Raw genomic sequence first — 18,419 nt, forward strand, 5'->3', positions numbered from 1 at the left:
CACTTCTGCTGATAATAGACCAAAGACTTATACACAATTCACAAAAGAATATTAATAAATATGTGAAGATATATTCAATTTTACTAGTTATCAAAGAGAAGCAGATTAAAAGAAGCCTGTTATTTTCTCACAAGATTAAATAAATTTAAACTGAAGTAAATTAATTATTTTGCTAAATTAACCTCCCGCCTCCCAAAACTAAATGCAAATTTCCAAATCAGGAGCTGGTGATATTGGCACCAATATTCATGGTAGGAAGTATCATAAATAGATGTAATCAGTTAGGAAAATAATTAAGAGTCCTAAAAATTCATGTCTTTGACCCAATACATCTCTTTTAGAGAATGGATTCAGAGCAGAGCAGCAGAAGCAGGAAGCCATTGCCAAAGTCCAGGATTTCATCCTGACATGGACTTCCTGTACCAGGTTTTCCCAGGATGCATTCCTATCCCTGCTGCTGCTGCTGCTGCTGCTAAGTCGCATCAGTCATGTCCGACTCTGTGCAACCGCATAGACAGCAGCCCACCAGGCTCCCCCGTCCCTGGGATTCTCCAGGCAAGAACACTGGAGTAGGTTGCCATTGCCTTCTTCAATGCCTATACTGACCAGTATCGTATAGTAGCCACTAGTCACATGTATCTACTGAGCAGTTGAAATGTTGCTAGTGCAAACTAAGCTGTGCTGTAAGTATAAAATACAGTAAACTTCAGACTTAGGGGGAAGAAAAAAAGAAAGAAAACCAGATCACTAAGACCCCCATGCTGGGATAGGTTGAGGGCAAGAGGAGAAGAGGGTGGCACAGGATGAAATGGTTAGATAACATCACTGACTCAATGGACATGAGTTTGAGCAGACTCTGGGAAATAGTTAAGGACAGGGGAACCTGGTGTGCTGCAGTTCATAGGGTTGCAAAGAGTCAGACACAACTTAGTAACTGAACAACCATAATTTTTATATTGATTACATGTTGAAATATAATGTTTTGGATATAGTGGCTTAAATAAAATATACTATTAAAATTAACTTTATCTTTTTACTTTCTTTTACTTAAAAAAAAAAATTTTTGGCCACACTGTGCAGCAATGTGGAATCTTAGTTCCCTGACCAGGGATCAAACCCATGCCCCTCTACTGTGGAAATGTAGAGTTTTAACCACCAGACCACCAGGGAAGTCCCTTCCTTCTTTTACTTTTTAAATGTGGTTTCTAAAAAGTATTAAACTACCTATGTGGTTCATGTGCTATTTCTTTTAGATAGGTAATCACCTCTATTTCTAATCAACACTGTTTTGGGTATTGATATGGGCTTCCCTGGTGGCTCAGATGGTAAAGAATGTGCCTGCAATGCGGGAGACCTGGGTAAGATCCCTGGGTCAGGAAGAGCCCCTGGAGAAGGAAATGGCAACCCACTCCAGTACTCTTGCCTGGAAAATTCCATGGATGGAGGAGCCTGGTGGGCTACAGTCCATGGGGCCGTAAAGAGTCAAATTCGACTGACTTCACTTTCTTTCTTCTTTCTTTCTATCCAGTGTTGTGGCGAGGCTGATTTGTTCTTTAGGAAGAAGGCCAAGTGGATGGCCCAGCAGACAAAAGGGCCTCTACTATAATTACTGCCCCAAGGCCATTGCTCCCATACCTGAAATTCTCAAATGAGTCACAATGTTGGTTGTTGAAAAACGGAAAGAAGCTACTTGACAGTGACTGCTCTCCCAGGTTTACACCTCTCTGTCTCCTACATCCCTCCACTGGGGTCCATCCATGATGTCACCAGGCAGATCTACAAAGGTAAAGAGGTCATATCACACCCCTACTAAATATCCTCCAGTTACTTCCCTTCTGACTTAGAATAAAATCTACATGCCTGCCTCAGCCCCAAAGCCCAAAGAACCTGGCCTTGCTTCCTTCTCTTTTCTCTTCCTCTCCTCTCTCTCCTAGGCTCTAGCCACCCCAGGGTCCTTTCACTCTGTCAAAATTACTTCTTTCAGTCTCCTGAATGTATTTAATACCATTCCCAACCTCAGGAAGGGCTTCCCTAATAGCTCAGACAGTAAAGCATCCTTCTGCAATTCAGGACACCCAGCTTCTATCCAAGGGTCGGGAAGATCCCCTGGAGAAGGAAATGGAAACCCACTCCAGTATTCTCACCTGGAGAATCCCATGGACTGAGAAGCCTGGCGGGCTACAGTCCACGGGGCACAAAGAGCCAGACACGACTGAGCAACTGACTTACAGTAACCTCAGGAAGCCCGTCTAGTCCCTCTCTAGCATGTCAGCGTATTTTATTCCCTTCTCATACTTACAGCTTCCTGACATTATTCTTATTGTATTTCCTGTTACCACTTGTCTTCCCTCCACCAAGTAATAAACTCCATGAGAAAAGGGATCCTGTCTACTGTAGCATCCTACATCTTAGACCAGTGTCTGGTCCATAGTAGGGGCTCCACAAATATTTGAACGAGTCTATGAACGAATGCCAAGTTATTACACCTACTCTCTTCCAAATATGCTTTGAGTTTTCTTGCCTCTGAGTGTCTTTGCTTTTGCTATGCCTTACTATTTATTGCTTATCTAAAATGATATACTTTCTGCTTCAAGCACAAACTACCCAACTCAAAAGCATTTGATGATAAGGAGGGTTTGTTTTTTTAATCTCACATAATAAGAAGTCCAGAAATGGTGTATTTCTAAGGTTGGGGAACTCAGTGACTCAACAATGTCCTCAAAAAAGCATTCTTTTTCCACCCTTTCCCTCTGCCACTCGCAACTTGTGCACTGTTGACCTCCGCTTCCCACTTCACGTCTGCAAGATGACAACAGCAGCTTGAGTGCCATGTCTTTACACAACATCTCAAATCCAGAGCATCTCAGACTCAGAAAATCTCCCAGAAGTCCTTCCTTCAGAATTCCTTTTTCTGTTCTGTTGTCCAGAATTTTAGTGCATGCCCTTTCCTAAATCACCCCATTTCTAAACCAGTTGCTGGCAAGAGCAAGGAGTTTCCATGATTGGCCCAAGATTCAAGGTGCCTCGTGAGACAAGGGTGAGTCCCTTGTCTCCTGTAGTTGTGGTACTAAAATTTAACAAAGGAGTGGGTTTGGGGTGGGGAGATAGGGTCTAGGAAGACAAAATGGTCTCAGAATAAGCCACTGAGAGTTTTTACAAGCCCCAAAACCATACTCGTTTTTCAAAGTGCAACTCAAATCTTAGATTCTTCACCAGTCTTTCTCCGATTACCTGAGACAGATGCAGCCACACTCTCCAGTAAGTGTAAAAACATTGAATTCAGGCCAAAAACTTTGACGTCATTCCTAATTTCTCTGTTTGTGAACACATACCTTAGCCTTTTGTCTACCTTTAAAATATATTCAGAATTAAACTTCATGTCACCAATCCCAGTGCTACCACTTCAGTCCAAGCCACCAGCATCGCATCATTGCTTCTCCTTGTGCACCCCTACGTCTACCCTCGCACTGAGTGCTCCTTTGAATGTATAACTCAGATCACATCACTGCTCTGCTCAAAACCCTCTAACAGCTTCAGGACAAAATCCAAATTCTCCCACAGCCTCTAGAACACTGGTGATCTAACCTTTCACTTCTCTACCCTTATATTCTGCCCTCTCGCCTACAGCCCTTCAACCACACTGGCTTACTTGTCCTTCTCAGAACCACCAAGCACATTCCCGCCTCAGGGCCTTTGCACTTACTATTCAGCTTGCTTGGAAAATTCTTCCAGATATTCTGATGACTTGCTCTCCCTCTTTCTTCAGGTTTTGAGTCAAATGCCTCCTTATCTGAGAGGTGTTCCCTGACATTTTATCTAAAAAATTCACCTTACTCTGCTTCATTTTCCTTCAAGTACCTGTCGCAAGTTGATGTATTATATATTTATTTATTAACACTCTGTCTTGTCTTATTAGAACCTAAGATCCATGAAGCCAGGGATTTTATCTATTCCCCCTCTTACTGGTAACATGTAGCATAGCATGTAATAAGCACTCAGTATATATTTATTGAATAATAGCACCACCCATTAACCTTTGTTATCAGATTCACTTGGCATGGTCTGAAGCTATTCTTTGCATGTGCACACATCCTGTCTCTTCAAGCTTCTTAAAGGACCAAGCTGCCTCTTGAAGCACAATGTCTGGTACAAAGAGGGCATTCTAAAGTTTATGCTGTTGAAAAGATATATGAGGATATTATCAGTTGTTATCATTTTATCTAACGTGGTCTTGGCAGGATGGTGAGAAAATGAAGTATGGGACAAGACAGCACATTTAGGAGAGTGTATGGGACTTTGGATTCTGCCCTTAAAATAGGGTTCAAATTACGTCCTTGAGGAAAAGAAGGGAAGCAGCATTTCTCTGAAATTAAAAAGAGAATACAGGAGCACTGTTCCTACTCCACAATTTCCTCTGGAATTGGTCTTTCCAAGTTTGTTCAAATTCTAATAGTACAGGCATACCTTGGAGATATTGTGGGTTTGATTCCAGAGCACTGCAATAAAGTAAGATACACATTTTTTTTTTGGTTCCCCAGTGCATATAAAGAACTTTCCTGGTGGCTCAGACAGTAAAGCGTCTGTCTACAATGCGGGAGACCAGGGTTCAGTCCCTGGGTTGGGAAGATCCCCTGGAGAAGGAAATGGCAATCCACTCCAGTACTATTGCCTGGAAAATCCCATGGACAGAGGAGCCTGATAGGCTACAGTCCATAGGGTTGCAAAGAGTCAGACACGACTGAGTGACTTCACTTTCTTTCACTTTCAGTGCATATAAAAGTTATGTTTACACTATACCATAGCCTATTAAGTGTGCAATAGCATTATATCTTAAGTAAACAATGTACTGTACTTTAATTTTAAAACATTTTATTGCAAAAAAATGCTAACCATCATCTGAAACTTTAGTGAGTTGCAATCATTTTGCTGGTGAAGGATCTTATCTCCATGTTGCTGGCTGTTGACTGATCACAGTAGTGGTCACTGAAGATTAGGGTAGCTGTGATAATCTCCTAATCTAATGCAACAGTGAACTTTGCCAAATAGATTGGATCTTTCTTTAATGAATAATTTCTTTGTAGCATGCAACACTGTTTGATAGCATCTTATCCACAGTAGAACTTCTTTCAAAAAATGAGAGTCAGTCTTCTCAAACTCTGTCCCTGCTCTATCAACTAAGTTTAGGTAATATTATAAATCCATTGTTGTCATTTCAACAATCCTCATTGCATCTTCACCGGGAGTAGATTCCATTTCAAGAAACCACTTTCTTTGCTCATCTGTGAGAAACAATTCCTCATCCATTCAAGTTCTGTTATGAAATTGCAGCAATTCAGCCACATATTCAGTCCCCACTTCTAATTCTAGTTCTCTTACTATTTCCACCATGTTTGCAGTAGCTTCCCCTACTGAAGTACCGAATCCCTCAAAAATCTTCCTTGAGGGTTAGAATCAATTTCTTCCAAACTCTTGTTAATACTGACACTTTGACCTCTTCTCATGAATCATGAATTTTCTTAATGGCCTCTAGAATGGTGAATCCTTTATAGAAGGTTTTCAATTTACTTTGCCCAGATCCATTAGAGTTAGCAGTCCCCAACCTTTTTGGCATCAAGAACCAATTTCGTGGAAGACAATTTTTCCACGGAATGCGGGTGGGGGGTGGTTTGGGAATGATTCGAGTGCATTACATTTTTTGTGCATTTTATTTCCAAGCTAATGCTCCTGTTGATCTGACAGGATATACTGATCCATGGCCAGGAGGTTGGGGACCCCTGCATTAGAGGAATTACTGTCTATGTCAACTATAGCTTTATGTAATGTATTTCTGAAATAATAAGCCTTGAAAGTAAAAATTACTCCTTAACCCACGGACTACAGAATGGATGTTGTGTTAACAGTGTGAAAACAACATTCATCTTGCACATCTCCATCAGAGCTCTTGGATGATCAGGTTCACTGTCCATGAGCAGTAACATTCTAAAAGGGGTCTTTTTTCTGAGCAATAGATCTCAACAATGGGCTTAAATATTTAGTAAACCACATTGGAAAGCAGATGTGCTGTCATCCAAGCTTTGAAGTTTAATCTGTAGAGCACAGGCAGAGTAGATTGAGCATACTTTTTAAGGGCCCTAAGATTTTCAGAACGGTAAATGAGCATTGGCTTCAACTCAAAGTCACCAGCTACATTATCCCTCATAAAAAAAGTCAGACTGTCCTTTGAAGCTTTGAAGCCAGATATTGACTTCTCCTCTCCAGCTATTAATACAAAAGTGCTGAATGGCATCTTCTTCCAAGATAAGGCTGTTTTGTGTACATGGAAAATCTTTAGTGTTTAGTGTTCAGTTCAGTTCAGATCAGTCACTCAGTCGTGTCCAACTCTTGGCAACCCCATGAATCGCAGCACGCCAAGCCTCCCTGTCCATCACCAACTCCCAGAGTTCACTCAGATTCACGTCTATCGAGTCAGTGATGCCATCCAGCCATCTCATCCTCTGTCATCCCCTTCTCCTCCTGCCCCTAATCCCTCCCAGCATCAGAGTCTTTTCCAATGAGTCAACTCTTCGCATGAGGTGGCCAAAGTACTGCAGTTTCAGCTTTAGCATCATTCCTTGCAAAGAAATCCCAGGGCTGATCTCCTTCAGAATGGACTGGTTGGATCTCCTTGCAGTCCAAGGGACTCTCAAGAGTCTCCTCCAACACCACAGTTCAAAAGCATCAATTCTTCAGCACTCAGCCTTCTTCACAGTCCAACTCTCACATCCATATATGACCACTGGAAAAACCATAGCCTTGACTAGACGAATCTTTGTTGGCAAAGTAATGTCTCTGCTTTTGAATATGCTATCTAGGTTGGTCATAACTTTCCTTCCAAGGAGTAAGCATCTTTTAATTTCATGGCTGCAGTCACCATCTGCAGTGATTTTGGAGCCCCCAAAATTAAAGTCTGACACTGTTTCCACTGTTTCCCCATCCATTTCCCATGAAGTGATGGGACCAAATGCCATGATCTTAGTTTTCTGAATGTTGAGCTTTAAGCCAACTTTTTCACTTTCCACTTTCACTTTCATCAAGAGGCTTTTTAGTTCCTCTTCACTTTCTGCCATAAGGGTGGTGTCATCTGCATATCTCAGGTTGTTGATATTTCTCCCGGCAATCTTGATTCCAGCTTGTGTTTCTTCCAGTCCAGCGTTTTTCATGATGTACTCTGCATATAAGTTAAATAAGCAGGGTGACAATATACAGCCTTGATGTACTCCTTTTCCTATTTGGAACCAGTCTGTTGTTCCATGTCCAGTTCTAACTGTTGCTTCCTGACCTGCATACAGATTTCTCAAGAGCCACCCTCATTAATTATCTTAGCTAGATCTCCTGGATAACTCGCTGCAACTTCTACATCAGCACTTGCTGCTTCACTTTGCACTTTTATGTTATGGTAACAGCTTCTTTCCTTAAACTTCATGAATCAACCTCTGCTAGCTTCAGACTTTTCTTCTGCATTTTCCTTACTTCTCTCATCCTTCCTAGAATTGAAGAGCATTAGGGCCTTGTTCTGGATTAGGTTTTGGCTTAAGGAAATATTGTGACTGGTTCTATCTTCTATCCAGATCACCAGAACTTTCTCTATATCAGCAATAAGGCTGTTTTGCTTTTGTGTTTACTGAACTAGTGCTTTTCATTTCCCACAAGAAAAGTTTTTCCCCATTCACAGCTTGACTAACTGATGCAAGAGTCCTGGCTTTAGGCCTATCTCAGCTTTTGACATGTGTCCTCACTAAGCTTGATCTATTCCAGCTTTGATTTAAAGTGAGAGACATATGACTCTCCCTGTCACTTGAACACTTGGATGTCATTGTAGGGTTATTGATTGGCCTAATTTCAATACTGTTGTGTCTCAGGGAATAGGAAAGCCCAAGGAGGAAGAGCAAGATGAGAACAGCTGCTCAGCAGAGTAGTCACAACACACACAACATTTTTCAAATAAGTTCACCATCTTACATGGACATGGTTCATGGCTCCCCAAAACAATGACAATAATAACATCAAAGACCATAGACCACAAGACCAATATAATAATAATTAAAAATTTGGAATATCACAAGAATTATCAAAATGTAACATAGACATGAAGTAAGCAAATGTTGTTGGGAAAATGGCACTGATAGACTTGCTGGACACAGGGTTGCCACAAAACTTCGATTTGTTTAAAAAAACAAAAAAGGCAATATCTTGGAAGAGAAATAAAGCAAAGTTCAATAAAATGAGGTATGCCTGTACCTTGCAACTTAATAGGGCCTCATTATAATTAATTGATGGCAAAGGTCTCTACTTAAGTTAGAGCAGAGCAAAGCCACAGTGGTTTAAGGTCACATGGAAAGTGTTAGTTGCTCAGCTGTGTTTGACTCTTTGCAATCCAATGGACTGAAGCCACCAGGCTCCTCTGCGCATGGAGTTCGCCAGGCAATTATCCTGGAGTAGGCTGTCATTCCCTTCTCCAAGGGATCTTCCCAACCCAGGGATAGAACATAGGTCTCCTACATTGCAGGCAGATCCTTTACCATCTGAGCCACCAGGGAAGTCACATGGAGCCACTGCTCAAATTTAGGAAGGAATTTTAGACTTACTCCAAGTACCACTCCCAGCACCCTGGCACTCCAACCTTGCAAGTCTGCTGTGGAAGTCCCAAGAGGAGTGTCTGTGCCCCAGGAGAGCAGGTCCTGTTAGCTCAGCTCTACGCTTCTGCACACGGTTCTCTCACGCTAATTCTAGCAGCAGGCCATTTACCAGACTCCAGGGAACCAGGCCACTTTCAAATGTCATAGCATTACACTTGCCAGAGGAGAAAGGGACAAATGAGGAGACCGAAGACAGTGCTTCAAACAGAAGAAGAAAAAGATATCATTGGCTGTGCCCTAAGCCAAAAAAGCTAATGCCAGGAATAAACTGTGAGCATTGTGTGAAGCCAAGTCTGTGCAGAAGGGGCCCAGGTGGAGGAGGAGGCAGGGGCTGAGGTGGTCTGAGGACGCAGAGCGAACACCCTGGGGGGCAGGGCAAGAGGAGAGGGACATATTTTAAGCAACACTAAAAGACTCATTTTAGCATTCTGCAGGAAATGTGAAGCAGATGGGTTGGTTTGGAACTTGTTTACGTGTTATTGGTCTCTGTGAAGTTTCCAGGGCAGAGATAGGATTGGAGAAAAGGAGAGTTTAGGCAAATATTGACGTGGTCTCCATTCTGAGGAAGTGCAACCTCTCTTAATTGGATCATGTGTCCCTTGGGGTGCAGGCATTTAGGCTGCAAGATCCTTATTTCCCTAGACTAGGGCAGGTCTGGCTAGAATAAATATCAATTGGATAAACAGTACCGACCTGTCTAGGCTTCCCTGGTAGCTCAGCGGTAAAGAATCTGTCTGCCAATGCGGGAGACCCAGGTTCGATCCCTGGGTCAGAAAGATCCCCTGGAGAAGGAAATGGCAACCCACTCCCTTAGTCTTGCCTGGGAGACCCCATGGACAGATGAGCCTGGCATGTTACAGTTCATCAGGTCACAAAGAGTCGGACACAACTTAGTGACTAAACAAGAGCTGACCTGCTTACACCTTCTTAAGGGAACTGAGTTAATATACCTTCTGTCTTGCTTTTACATCACACCCTACTGGGAAGAGAAGCAAAAACAGAGATCTGGACATGGAGAGAACAATGAAATAGTTCACATCAAATGTCCTGAGGTTTATAGAAGTCTTGTTTGAATACAGACTACTGGGTCCCACCCTTAGAATTTCTACTTAGTAGAGCTAGAGTTGGGGTACAATGGCCACACATTAGATTACTTGGAGATAAAAATATGCTGATGGCTGGGCCCTGTTCCCAAAGAGTCTGGTATGAATTGATCTTGGATATGACTTGGGCATTGTTTTAAGCTCTTTCTGTATTTCTATCTCACAACCAAGGTTGAGAATCATAGATCTAGTTCTCTTTGACCTGCCACTGTCATTACATTTGTGGCTTAATTTCAACTTATCTTCAAAATATGGTCTCCAGATGGTTGGGATGACAGGAGACCATGGGATCCAAATTTGGCATAAGCCAAGATTTTGGAAAAGAGGCTAAAAAAAAAAAAAAAGAAGAAGAAGAAAATCACTGCCTGAGACACAGACTATTAAAAATCTATGTAAATGCAGGCAATTATTCTTTTATGTAATCTGTCCAGGAAGCAGAGCTTCTAAAAAACGTTTTGTAAGTAAGTTGCTGCTAAGAGACAGCAAAAGTAATCATTTTTAATGCTTATTGGGCACTTATTATGTGCCATACACTCTTCCTAGTGCTTTTATTTTAAATTTATCTAATTCCTACAGTAACTCAAAAGTGGGAGGGACATCATTGCCCCCATTTAACAAATGAGGAAACTGAGGCAGTGGGAGGTGAAGTAATTTGTTCCAAACCACACAGGTAACAAGTGACAGAATCAGCTCTCAAAATTTGGTGTGTGTCTGAATTACCTAAAAATTTACCTATTGTTCAAAATGCAGACAACCAGGCCCTATCACAGACCAACTGGATCAGGATCTCCTGCAGCAGGTCTTTATCAGAATTGTTTTTAATGAACTTTCTGAAGAGTCAGTTGTTTACCAAGTTAATGAGACCACTGTTAGGATTTTAAACAGAGGCTTTGATATTAGATTATCCTAGGTTCAATTCTTTCTCCATCGCTTATATCTGGGATCTTTGAACAAGCTACCTATCCCCTCTTCGACCTTTATCTCTTCCTCTGGAAATGAGAATGACCATACTCAGTTTGGGAGACTGTTCTGAGGATCACGTGGGTCTGAGGCACAGAGCTCGGTGCAGGTCCACTGTCGGTGCAGCCCAAGGATATTTTGAGATATTAACTAGGTCTTCCTTTTGCCCATCAACTCTGCACACTCCACTGTCCTCTCCTTCTGTGCCATCCAAGGCATGCCCTATGCTAGGGAAAAGTGATGCTGCTACAGCTAGAATGCCAAGAAAAAGAAAGTCAATGCTTAGCTTTCAAGAGTCAAATGAGAGTACTGAACACAAGACCTAGACTTAGGAGAAAAGACCTTCTGAACTTTCAACAACTATTTGAGCCTAACCAGAAGACAAACAAGATGGATCCAAAAGAACCATCCAAGATAACCAGCCCTTAGGCACTCAAGTAGGATTACCTGGATGGTAGGGATGTGTGGTCTCCAAGAGAGGCCCCAGCCCCCTGTCATCTTCCCAGGCTGAATCCCCTCAGAAGAGAGAGACCTGTGGTTGGAGGTGGAACACCCGGTGATCTTTGAGGAAACGGAGAATGGAAAAGACTTGAGTCTACTTCCTATGGTGGATGGGCAGCTAACCCCACAGATGTGCTTATACCCCAGTGATATGGGGTCAACAGAGAAGACATGGTATTACAGGTGACAGAGGAAGAGAACTCAGTGACAGTCTTGCTTCCTGTGGCCCCAAAGAGGTGTGGGAGAGGAGCTGAACCCTATTCATACCTAGAGAATGGCTTAGAAGTTAGCTGAGGGTGACAGTCAACAGTGACAGTCAACAGCCTGGGAGAATCATACCATGGAAGAGCAACCATGTGTGGCAGAATGAACTGAGCAAACCAGATGGCGTGTAGCCACCTTCAAGGACAACTCTGGATGCCAGAGGGGAGGATTCCACGATCAAAGACAAGATGGGGCAGCTACTTATCTTGGGAGGTACCCACACAGAGTGCATGGTATTATATGGGTTCCCCCTCTCTCACTCCCCTCCCACTGAGATCCCATCCAAACTAAAGCAAGGGAGATAATGTAAGTGTGAATTCATCTCCTTGGTAGTTACTAGATTAATTTTTTTTCTGCATCACACAGAAAAGGAATCTGAGATGAAAACTATGTTCTGTTTTGGAAAATCAATGATACATATGTACACATCTGAAACTATCTTATAAAATTACTATCTGCTACTTAAGACTATCAAGTTTCCTAAACCTCAGCAAGAGATCTAGTAGGACTCCCTCAAAAGCAGTTCCATCAGTATAAATTGATTTAATCAGCAGAATCAGCAGGTATCTTGGAAATGACAGCATGTCTGTGATGAAAAGTAAGATTTTGGTGACTTGCAAATGTTTTTGGAAAAATAAATATTGAAGGCTGTCTTTTCACCTTGCTTATAGTTTCCTTCATTGTCCAAAAGCTTTTAAGTTTAAAAGAAAACATACAGATGGCTAACAAACACATGAAAAGATGCTCAACACCACTCATCAGAGAAATGCAAATCAAAACCACTCTGAGGTACCATTTCACACCAGTCAGAATGGCTGTGATCCAAAAGTCTACAAGCAATAAATGCTGGAGAGGGTGTGGAGAAAAGGGAACCCTCTTACACTGTTGGTGGGAATGCAAACTAGTACAGCTACTATGGAGAACAATGTGGAGATTCCTTAAAAAACTGGAAATAGAACTGCCTTATGACCCAGCAATCCCACTGCTGGGCATACACACTGAGGAAACCAGCAGGGAAAGAGACACGTGTACCCTAATGTTCATCGCAGCACTGTTTATAATAGCCAGGACATGGAAGCAACCTAGATGTCTATCAGCAGATGAATGGATAAGAAAGCTGTGGTACATATACACAATGGAGTATTACTCAGCCATTAAAAAGAATGAATTTGAATTAGCTCTAATGAGGTGGATGAAACTGGAGCCTACTGTACAGAGTGAAGCCAGAAAGAAAAACACCAATACAGTATACTAACACATATATATGGAATTTAGAAAGATGGTAACAATAACCCTGTATACAAGAAAGCAAAAGAGACACTGATGTATAGAACAGTCTTTTGGACTCTGTGGGAGAGGGCGAGGCTGGGATGATTTGGCAGAAAGGCATTGAAACATGTATAATATCATATATGAAATGAGTCGCCAGTCCAGGTTCGATGCAAGATACTGGATGCTTGGGGCTGGTGCACTGGGACGACCCAGAGGGATGGTATGGGGAGGGAGGAGGGAGGAGGGTTCAGGATGGGGAACACGTGTATACCTGTGGCGGATGCATGTTGATATATAGCAAAAAATAAATAAATAAATAAGTTTAATTAGGTTTATTTTTGCTTTTATTTCCATTACTCTGGGAGGTGGGTCATAGAGGATCATGCTGTGATTTATGTCAGAGAGTGTTTTGCGAATGTTTTCCTCTAGGAGTTTTATAGTTTCTGCCCTTACATTTAGATCTTTGATCCATTTTGAGTTTATTTTTCGGTATGGTATTAGAAAAGTGTTCTGCTGCTGCTGCTGCTGCTAAGTCGCTTCAGTCGTGTCCGACTCTGTGCAACCCCATAGACAGCAGCCCACCAGACCCTGCCATCCCTAGGATTCTCCAGGCAAGAACACTGGAGTGGGTTGCCATTTCCTCCTCCAATGCATGAAAGTGAAAAGTGAAAGTGAAGTCGCTCAGTCGTGTCCAACTCTTAGCGACCCCATGGACTGCAGCCTACCAGGCTCCTCCGTCCATGGGATTTTCCAGGCAAGAGTACTGGAGTGGGGTGCCATTGCCTTCTCCTGAAAAGTGTTCTAGTTTCATTCTTTTACAAGTGGTTGACCAGTTTTCCCAGCACCACTTGTTAAAGAGACTGTCTTTTCTCCACTGTATATTCTTGCCTCCTTTGTCAAAGATAAGGTGTCCATAGGTGCATGGATTTATCTCTGGGCTTTCTATTTTGTTCCATTGATCTATATTTCTATCTTTGTGCCAGTACCATACTGTCTTGATGACTGTAGCTTTGTAGTATAGTCTGAAGTCAGGCAGGTTGATTCCTCCAGTTCCATTCTTCTTTCTCAAGATTGCTTTGGATATTCGAGGTTTTTTGTATTTCCATACAAATTGTGAAATTATTTGTTCTAGTTCTCTGAGAAATACCATTGGTAGCTTGATAGGGATTGAAAAGACAGCCTTCAGAATGGGAGAAAATAATAGCAAATGAAACAACTGACAAAGAATTAATCTCAAAAATTTACAAGCAGCTCCTGCAACTCAATTCCAGAAAAATAAATGACACAATCAAAAAATGGGCCAAAGAACTAAACAGACATTTCTCCAAAGAAGACATATAGATGGCTAACAAACACATGAAAATATGCTTAGCATCACTCACTATCAGAGAAATGCAAATCAAAACCACAATGAGGTACTATCTCACACCAGTTAGAATGGCTGCTATCAAAAAGTCTACAAACAATAAATTCTGGAGAGGGTGTGGAGCAAAGGGAACCCTGTCACACTGTTGGTGGGAATGCAAACTAGTACAGCCGCTATGGAGAACAGTGCAGAGATCCCTTAAAAAACTGGAAATAAAAGTGCCATACAACCCAGCAATCACACTGCTGGGCATACACACTGAGGAAACCAAAACTGAAAGAGACACATGTACCCCAGTGTTCATCGCAGCACTATTTATAATAGCCAGGACACGGAAGCAACCTAGATGTCTATCGGCAGACAAATGGATAGGAAAGCTGTGGTACATATACACAATGGAATATTACTCAGCCATTAAAAAGAATGAATTTGAATTAGCTCTAATGAGGTGGATGAAACTGGAGCCTATTATACAGAGTGAAGTAAGTCAGAAAGAAAAACCCTGATACAGTATACTAATGTGTATATATGGAATTTAGAATGATAACAATGACCCTACATGCGAGACAACAAAAGAGACACAGATATAAAGAACAGAAGGCGAGGGTGGGATGATTTGAGAGGATAGCGTTGAAACGTGTTTATCATCATATGTGAAGTGGATCGCTGGTCCAGGTTCGATGCATGAGACAGGGTGCTCAGGGCTGGTGCACTGGGATGACCCTGGGGGTTGGGATGGGGAGGGAGGTGGGAGGGGGGTTCTGGATGGGGAACACATGTGCGCCCGTGGCTGATTCATGTCGATGTTTGGCAAAAACCACTACAACATTGTAAAGTAATTAGCCTCCAATTAAAATAAATTAATTAATTTTAAAAAAAGAAAAATAAATATTGAAAAAGAAGAGTTTAAGCCCAATTTTACTGCAACCCTGTCAGGGCGAGAGAGACACACTGTGTCTAACTGGATTGCTATTCCAGGTTCTGGGTAGTGTCCCTGTCATCAACACCCAGAGTTCCCCTGGGTGTCTACTGCAGCCTGAGGTGTAGCCTGTGAGCCCACTTAACTGCTCTACCACAACGTGACATTCACCAACCAACATGACTAACCAAGCACCTAAAGGAGCATGGAACAGACAGTATGTTGAGGGCACTGATATGTGGAAAGGTGTACCCTGCCCTAAAAGTCCACACTTTGGCATTCTGACTTATAAATAAGTCTCTAGTGAGTTAACTAATTTGGAAGCCTCCTAGACTGGGTTGCCAGATTCAGCAAATACATATACAAATATTGCATGGGACACACTATTACTAAAAAAATATTTGTTGTTATTTAGAATTCAAATGTAACTGAGTGCCCTGTACTTTTTCTGTCGGCCCTACTAGGGCCTGCCCACTGCCAAGTGGACTGATGACTCGGAGGTCCAGCATGCCCAGGGCTGAGGGCCCTTGCTGGCTCTGAGACCACTTTCATCAACATATGCTACCTGGAAGGACCCACCTGAGGTACCTGCCCAGGGTCAGGGTTAGTCAGTTTCTCTCTCTCTCTCTTCATCTTTATTCACTCAAAACCTCGTCTTCATTTATACACAAAGCAAATAACCTCACTTATTAAGCTTATCAAACTTACAACTTGGATAATAAACACATAAAATTGAATGCCAATTGGTAGCATCCAATTAACATTGTCAAGAATATCTATTCTGTTGCAAAATTAGTTCCTTTCCTGCAGTTACTAGTTATATATGAAGTCTTATTAACCTCTCAGTGAAAGGTTCCTTGACCTGCAACTTATTTTTTCCCTGATTTTTAACTTAACCACAACCCTAGCCTTTATTTCATCACATGCTGGCATCGTCAGCCTTCAGATCATCTTATAGAAAACTCGGTTGATGGATCCCTGTAGGCCCGTTGCATTTGTGCCTAGGGAAAGATTAAAGCAGGAGGAACACCACAGAACAAGCAGAGGAGCAGATTTGGTTTACAATTCAGTGAGCAAGAAAAGATCTTGCTCTTTTTCCAAGCCAGCTCTCTTTCTCAGCACTAACATATCACAGGATGTCACGATCTTGTACTTGACTATGGCTTCGCTTTGTCATCTTCTAAAGAGGTTTCTGTCCATAGAGAGAAAATATTGATTCATTATTCCCAGACCAGTTGGAGCTAAGTTCATGCTACTTGACTCAAGTCATCATCAAGCTTCTCTCTTCTAGACATACAGTGCAAGTTTTGCTAAAGAACTAAAGAGTGTCGCTGGTAAAGTGTGAGTTGGGTCATTCTTCTGTAATTCTGGTTTTAATTCATTGCTGGCACTTCTGAAGTAGTTAACATCTGAGATAAATGAGTCATCTTGGTCCTTCTTTTTCTTCTATTTCCCATTATTTTCTAACTTAAACATTTCAGGACTAAGGATTAATATATCTTCCCCATGCTAGAAACAGGCAAGTCATTCTGTAAAATATATTGGGGAATTAATGGACTTCCATTTGGGGAAAAGTAAACAAAAGTAGATAATGTATATGCCTGTTTATCTATAGACACACAGTATTGGGAGCTGAAAAATGGTTGAGCAGTTTTAAACCAGCCTTGTCAATAGGTTAAAAAAAAACCCAACCAGTCAACCACCAATTTGGTTTTTCTCAAACTGTCAGCTGGAAGCAGGGAGAAGTGAAATGTTAAACCGAACCAGAAAGGGATTTGGAGTGTCTTTGAAGGATTTAGAGGTGTTTTAAAGAATTAAAATGATGCTGCATTTGTCCCCACCCCTTGTTCTCCACCAAGTCAAACCTTGTCAGATTCTGGGCTCCCAGGAAGGTTGGGGTGAATCCCTGCTCCCATGGTGGCTGTAGTCTTGTTTGGTGAAATTGATGTGATAAGGAAACCTCCTCCGATCAGTCACCTGGGTGCTATGGGAGACAGAGGTGGCCAGAAGCAAGGCACAGGGGGACCTTGAAAGGCTTCCATGGTGAGCACTTGCCAGCAGGTAGGACCAGCTATATTAACCTCAGTGGTCTGCTCCTCCCCCTGTCCAAAGTGCAAACATTCTCCAGTAGCCATGGCACAGAACTCTATGGGAAGCATCTAACCCACCCATGCATAAATGTATCTTCACACTGCACCCAGTATTTTGATAACCAACATGAGTACAGCACCCTATGTTTGTAAAGTGTCTCGGATACATGATATTGTTTGATCTGGTTATACACAGGCTTTATCAAGAAGTGCAACTATCATGAGTCATCAGGAAACAGTGGAGGTACGGACGTGCTCTAGAACTGCTGGGTCAGAGAAACCCATCATTATGATCTTAAAAAGGAAAACAATTTATTTGATAACTGGAAAAAAGCAAATTGCAGGATAGCTTGTACACTGTGAGCCCATTTGTGCAAGAGAAATATGGTTATGGCTTTATACACAGATAGCTTTATCTTTTATATCTAAACTCACATACACAAATATACAGACATATGTATATGTGTGTATACTCATATGTTTATATATACTTTCAACAATTTTATAACGACTATTATTTTTGTTATTTATTTTATGTATAATATTTATATTATATAATATTTTATAAACATTACAATGAAGCATTAATATGTTTAAGAAAAAAGCTGTGGCTTCCCTGATAGCTCAGTTGATAAAGAATCTGCCTGCAATGCAGGAGACCCTGGTTCAATCCCTGGGTTGGGAATATCCCCTGGAGAAGGGAAAGGCTACCTAGTCCAGTATTCTGGCCTGGAGAATTCCATGGACTGTATAAAGAAGAGAGCTAATTGGTGTTAGCATTTCTTTTTCTTACTCTCACTTAAGGGAAGAGAGGTGGTGTTGTGAAAAGTGTAGATTGTGCTGTATTTGGGAAAACAGACCTTAAAAGAGAAGTCTCTGATAGGAAAGCAAGGACCCCACTCCAGGAGTTTTGTCCGCTTGGTCCTATAGGAACCACATGCTGCAGAAGGCTCACCCGACAGCTATGCTATTGAAGGACATCTTCCGGTCCTGAGAACAACTCAAACCCATCCATGGGTGGTCCAGTCTGTGCTTGAGTCAGAGGATCAAAAGTGTAAGACCGACTGTACATACCCTTTCTCTGACCAACTAATCATACAGCCATAGGTGTGCAAGTGTTAGGGTTAAAAGAGAAAATGATGGCAAATCCTGCACCAACTTCCAGGAAGGTAAACAGGTGTAGTGGGAAGAACAGGGAATTTCCAACTCTCCTATTTACTTACTTGTGTCCACAGGCATGATCTCAGGCCCTCTGGGCTTTAGTTTCCC

The 18,419-nt window shown here is 41.9% G+C and overlaps 1 long non-coding RNA gene across 1 annotated transcript in view; it reads right to left on the minus strand.

Annotated features, from left to right (window-relative positions):
• Positions 1–18,419, minus strand: part of LOC112587805 — a 52,811-nt gene that overhangs the window by 17,012 nt on the left and 17,380 nt on the right. The window lies entirely within an intron of this gene.

Source organism: Bubalus bubalis, chromosome 11 (genome assembly GCF_019923935.1).
Source record: "Bubalus bubalis isolate 160015118507 breed Murrah chromosome 11, NDDB_SH_1, whole genome shotgun sequence".
Classification (NCBI taxonomy): domain Eukaryota; kingdom Metazoa; phylum Chordata; class Mammalia; order Artiodactyla; family Bovidae; genus Bubalus; species Bubalus bubalis.